This window comes from Herpailurus yagouaroundi, unplaced genomic scaffold, assembly GCF_014898765.1.
Source record: "Herpailurus yagouaroundi ecotype Mexico unplaced genomic scaffold, PumYag 181, whole genome shotgun sequence".
NCBI lineage: Eukaryota > Metazoa > Chordata > Mammalia > Carnivora > Felidae > Herpailurus > Herpailurus yagouaroundi.
Window position 1 is genome coordinate 18,452,384 of NW_024412412.1, and position 6,494 is coordinate 18,458,877.

Here is a 6,494-nt window from a genome sequence, read left to right on the forward strand (position 1 = left end):
ACAAATCCTGTCAATACCAGCAGACTTAGAAGAGGACCCAAGACCCACGTGAATATATCAAGACAATACTTTGATTTCAGCCAGGTGAGATGTGGAGCAGAAAATCTAGCCACACTGTGCCCAGACTTCTGACCTACAGGAACTGTAGAGGAATACTGTACACGTGTATTGTTTTAAGCCACACTTTGTGGTAATTTGTTACACAGCAATAGGAAACTCATAAGCATATGCTATTCATGGATGATCCAGAGGAAGCTGCTGTGGTTTTAGAGAGGGGTTTCTGCACAGTCTCTGGCTCAGGAATCAATCAGATGGCCAAACAGTTATTTGAAATCACAGATAAAATCAATGATGTGATGACTTGTGGACAGCACATGGAAGGACCCCTTTCAGGCTTATTTATGTTTTTATAATTTCTTTATTACCACAAAAAGCTAAATTCAAAGAAGATCACTTTATCTCAAATAACATATTTGTTCCTAATGCTTACTCCCACAAAAAATACCCTCACTATTAGGAGTACACTATCATTAGGACACACTTATATGTTCTCAAGTTCACAGCTCTCTTTAAACATGAAAAAATTTGCATTCATAGCCTTCACCAGAAGAATGTTTACATTAACCACATAAAAGATAATATGGGGAACATAAACAGATTTCTTATAACCTGCAGAATTTAAAAAAAAAGCAGGTACAAATATTAAGTAAAAGCAAGTACAAATATTAAGTAATTCTGAGTAAAGGAGAACCATTTAAAATGTTTACTAATTCCTTATATTTTATTAGCTGTCTATATGTCTCTGAGCAGAATATGAAATGAAGTTTGGCACAGATGCGGTTTATTTGATCAGGGGTGGATACCAGGCTCAGAGAGAAAAACTTCAGATTTTTCTGTCCTGGGGAAAAATCATTCCAGTGAGTCAGATCATGCTGATCCATTATTGTTGGCAACCTAAACACTGAACAAAATGTCCACGTGGAAAAGGAAATGGAGTTAACTGGTTTGGAAATACAGAGGCAATCCTAAAGGTTTTCAAGTCCAGCTTTGCCATTTTCTACCACACAAGTCTTTCAACTATAATGTAGGAGTGTTTGTTAAAGGCAGAAAATCTGTCCAGATTTCACCGGACAACCAAATATATTTAGGGCATCATCAGAATGCTGAAATGTAAAAAGTGTGTCTTACACCAAGCTTACCAGTGTCTCCACAGAATGTTGAAAATACTGAGTGTTAGTGCCAGGAAATAGTGCCTTTTTGAAGGTTTTCTTAGTTAATTTCAGTAGCAGTAGAGTATAAGAAAACATTGACTCCTATTTTTACCATCACAAATGGGTGAGCAGCTATGAAGACATGAGGCACATCATCTGGGTAATGGTCAACTGGGCCATGCCCACAAAAAGAAAAGGAAACATACCTTTGGTAGCCATCTGGCTAAATTGACCAAGGAAGTGAGCCAAACCATGTAACTCAAGCTCAAAATGAATAGCTTCCAGAGTAGTTTGTACAGCAAGTTAGTCAATGCTTCATTAGAACAGATATACTTATTATGAAATGCAGATTTAAAACCTCAATAATAAAATATCTGGAGGGTATTTCTGTGATCATCCAGTACAATCTTTATGCTGATGAATGTGGAAAACTTCAGAACCTGATCATGCACTTATAATTTCCCCCAGTTCTTGAATGTGATTTCATGTAGAAGACAAAAATGTTAAATTTAAAGTCTTATTCAAATTTAAACTTTACTTCTATATATTTGAACTGGTTCATTTTCTCTGACAGTACACTTATACATTTTAGTATTGTACTTTGCTGAAAAGTGCCTTGGGATGTGTTTGCGTCAAAGGTGCTATAGAGGTTTATTTGTATTGTACTCAAAGTGAATGCATTCTCTCCAGATTGCAAGCACAATCAATAAGATGAATGAGTTTCTTGAACTCTTTTAGTGCCTTGTCTATAATAGTCCCATTACCAAGTCACCATGCAACTTGGCAACTTTTCATCTAGGGTGGCCTCAGGACTGAATAAGCAAGAAGAAAATATAGCCACTTGCCTTGGCACTTCATGTTATACTTGATGCTCTTGGCAGGCTGTGATTGAGAGTAGGTCTTAACTGCATGCTCCTCTTAAAACATCTTTTCTAAAAACTTTCTGCCTTTAACAAACACTCCTACATTATAGTTGAAAGACTTGTGTGGTAGAAAATGGCAAAGCTGGACTTGAAAACCTTTAGGATTGCCTCTGTATTTCCAAACCAGTTAACTCCATTTCCTTTTCTACCTGGACATTTTGTTCAGTGTTTAGGTTGCCAACAATAATGGATCAGCATGATCTGACTCACTGGAATGATTTCCCCAGGCATTTCAAACTTGCCTGGTATAAAAATTCCAGCCCAAATATTCTCCTGCCATGAAGAAAAACAAAATGGATTCTATACCATGATTTGTAACAGACTGATATACATGCTGACCAAATGGGTCAGATTGAACAAGTTAATCCCTAAGGAAACACAAACTACACTTAAGTGGGAAAATTATCTTGACTCTAGCAGTCAAATATGGGCCCAAACAGTGCTACTGATCTTTTCAGGTGTCATATCGGTGGAGTAAACTTGATTGGGCCATGGTCCCTGGTGTACACATCAACACATTGAGACAGCCTTAATGTAGTATCCATGAATGAGCTTTAGGGACTCTGTAATCCCCTTAAAGCTACACACAAATGTTTGGTATTTATGTGCAAATGTGGATTTTTTCTCAAATTGAGTATTTTGTTTACATCAAGTTTTCAAAGAGAGCCATTTAATGGTTAGCATTTTTGTAATTTTCCATGAATATAAACACATGCATAAATATACTATTTTAACAGATGAGATACCAATTCTAGCCCTATTTTGTTGTCCAGCCCCCAACCCCACCTCAATTTTTTCCCTCTCTACCTGTGTCATCCTTCCCTATCCCTAACCACTCTTGTAGGTAGTTCATGGGAACAGCTAAATGTACCTTATTCTGTACTTATCTCAATACTCACATTAGCACATACAAAATTTGTATGTTTGTATATGTGAATATATATGCATGTATTTGCATTTATAGATGGTTTTTGTTCATTGTTTTTAATAATTGTATTATAACAACTTGCATTATACATGATTTCATTTTTTTTATTCAATAATTTGTAATGGAAATCCTTCTAAGTAAGTGGGTATGGAAACAAATTTACTCTTTCTTTTTTTTTCCCCTCAAACTAGCTTTTATATGAAATATTCTTCCACGTCACATGAACTTGAAAGCTTTTGGGTCCACTTCTATCCTTTTGAGTTTTAGAATACCCAGTCCTCACAATTGCTTGTCTTCAAACCACAAATTTACTCTTTCTATTGAATGCATGGTATTTAAGGCAAGGATGTGACATCATTTATTCAATTATTCTCTTTATTGGTACAGACTCCCTTTTTTTCCTCCTCCCTCACTGTTGTTGGTATAAACAAAGCTTCAATAAACATCCTTTCACATGTATCTTTATCAACTGGTAACTTTCATTGTTTTGGCAAAGATTCCTAGAAATAGCATTGCTAGGAGAAAAGGTATGTTTTAAATTTTAATAGACACTGTCAGGTATAAAGATAACAGCACATTTCCACCAGCATTATATGAGAATGTTCCTTCACCTGTCTACAGTAAGTTTAGAGCTGTTTTAAGATTTTTGTGTGCCTGGGGTCTAGAAAGTAATATTTCATTTTTAATTAAATTAAACTTAATTTGCATTTCTGGCTATAAGTGGGGTTAAGCACCTTTTAAATACCCACTAGCCATTTGAAATTGCCTTTTTAGGACTTTCCTATTCACACCCTTTGCCCATTTTCTTATTTGTTTCCTTGGTTTTTTTAATATTTATTTTAGAGATCTTTATATAGTATAGCTTATTTACCATTTAAGTATTAGCTACAGAAAAAATTAGCAAAATTATTTTCTAAATACTTTGACTTTTTATAGCATCTTTTGCTATAACTGAATTATTTGAAAATGAAATTACATACATGTTTTACTTTTATCTGATCATTTTCCTTAGAATTCTTCAATAATCTCTAGAATGTTTTTATAGCAATCCATAGGATAAAACTCTGCAGTCTTTACAGCAAATACTTGGAGAGTGAAAGTTGGTCTGGGATACTTTCTACCTATTTATCACAAGGGCTTAATCTGTTTGTAAAATGTCTCATTTAATTAAGAGTTACAATGACTTGGACAAAGTTTTATCCGTAATATATTACCACAGTCAAAATTTACCATAAAATGTTTCCTTATGCACTGTGGTATCTCTGTTAGGATACTACATTTGTTGTCTGACATTTTAAATTTTTTTTTTTCAACCTTTATTTTATTTTTGGGACAGAGAGAGACAGAGCATGAACGGGGGAGGGTCAGAGAGAGAGGGAGACACAGAATCGGAAACAGGCTCCAGGCTCTGAGCCATCAGCCCAGAGCCTGACGCGGGGCTCGAACTCACGGACCGCGAGATCGTGACCTGGCTGAAGTCGGACGCTTAACCGACTGCGCCACCCAGGCGCCCCTGTTGTCTGACATTTTAAAACCTTGAACATCATTATTACCATCTTCTCTGCTCTTTCCCTGTGGTTAGCCCTCCCTGGTCTCAGCGTTCTGGCAGTATAGTTTAGAAAGTATATTTAATATCTTTACTCTGGTATTTACATATGGTTGTAAGTCTGTTGTAGAAAGAAACATTTCTAGCCTCTTAAATTCAAACTTCCACAGACTATCATCAATCCAGTATCATTGCTAATATTCCATTTGTTCATTTAGCAAATACTTGTTTTTTTTTTTAAATTTTTTTTCAATGTTTTTATTTATTTTTGGGACAGAGAGAGACAGACCCTGAACGGGGGAGGGGCAGAGAGAGAGGGAGACACAGAATCGGAAACAGGCTCCAGGCTCTGAGCCATCAGCCCAGAGCCCGACGTGGGGCTCGAACTCACGGACCGCGAGATCGTGACCTGGCTGAAGTCGGAGGCTTAACCGACTGCGCCACCCAGGCGCCCCAGCAAATATTTGTTTAACTTGGCCTTATTTATCATCAGACTTTTTTGTTGGCATTATGACTCTTTGGATCCATTTAGGAATTTATGTGTGTCTGTATTTTCTGTTCACACTTGAGTTTTTTTTGCTCCTAATATATGAAATCCATTGTACAAAATTACTAAAAACAAAGTGTGTTAAACTTTTTTTTTACATGTTGAATAATAGAAACAACAAATTTTCAATAAATCTCATTATCTTTATATAAGCACAGATGTTGAAAATCTAATTTTGTTTTGTTTGGGGGCTTGAAAAAGGAGATATGGGAAACAGGAAGTTGCTGAGAAAATGAAAACATCTCAGAAATATAGCCACAGAGGAAGTGAGCAGGAATGCTAGGAGACTGATTATCGAAGCCTTATCTGAGAAAGTCAAAGAAGGAAGTTAAGGTATTTGATGCCCAGTCTCTCTGAAGGCTTAACACCAGATAAACAGAGACTAGCTGGTTTCAGACCCTTAGAAAGGGGAAGTTTAGGAAGTTGCATGACCAGAGGGCTCATGCTTGTGTCTACAAGTGCAAATGTGATACTCTAATATTTATATTAAATGCCCACATTATAATAGTTCCAAAGCCAAGGGCGATTTGATTTCTGGATGTCTCCCTGCCCATGTAAAATAGTGCTTTCTGGAAATTTCCAAAGATTTGTAATGCGTGTGTACTACATACATTCACAAATCATCCGTCTGCTTTCATCAGCGTGGTTTAGAGTCATGGGTCTTTTTCTCCTGCCCCGGATACCTGGAGATGTTGCTCACTGTTTACAAAATGCATATAGGAGGAACAACATCACTGCCACTGTCATATCCCATGAGGACACCAAGGGGCATGCCAAGAGCTCTCCAGGGTCTCCCCTGCCATGTTTCCAAAGCAGCTGCTCTGTGACTGCAGGGCTATGATTGAATCCTTCCTACAGTGATAGGCAGAGAGACTATGCCCTGTTGTGGGCTATGGTGTTAGCTGGGTGAAGACCCAGTGTGACTCAAGGTCAGAATCCCACACTGGCTCTGATCACACGCAAAAATTTTTGCATGACCCTCGTATTCAGATTTCCTAGTGGCATTAGCTTAAAAACATAAACTCTTCACTCGAATGATCAATCGTTTTTAGGGGCTCTGTAGTCTCAATTCACACTTAACATATATTTCTCCTCATAATAGCAAAAACAGCGCCAGTGGAAGCTTGCATGGATGCAACTCAATCTATTACATAGATGATTTCTTCCCCAATCTTACACTAAGCAGTTTTTCTCCTCAGAGCACAGATATATCAGCTGCTTTGCATTTGCATTACTAAGTAACTCATTCAAGTGGTTTCCCAGAACAAAGAGTGTGTCTCATGATTTTTTTTTTCTTTTTTTAACTTTTGGCAAGCAGAGTATGACTGTTTTAATTTTT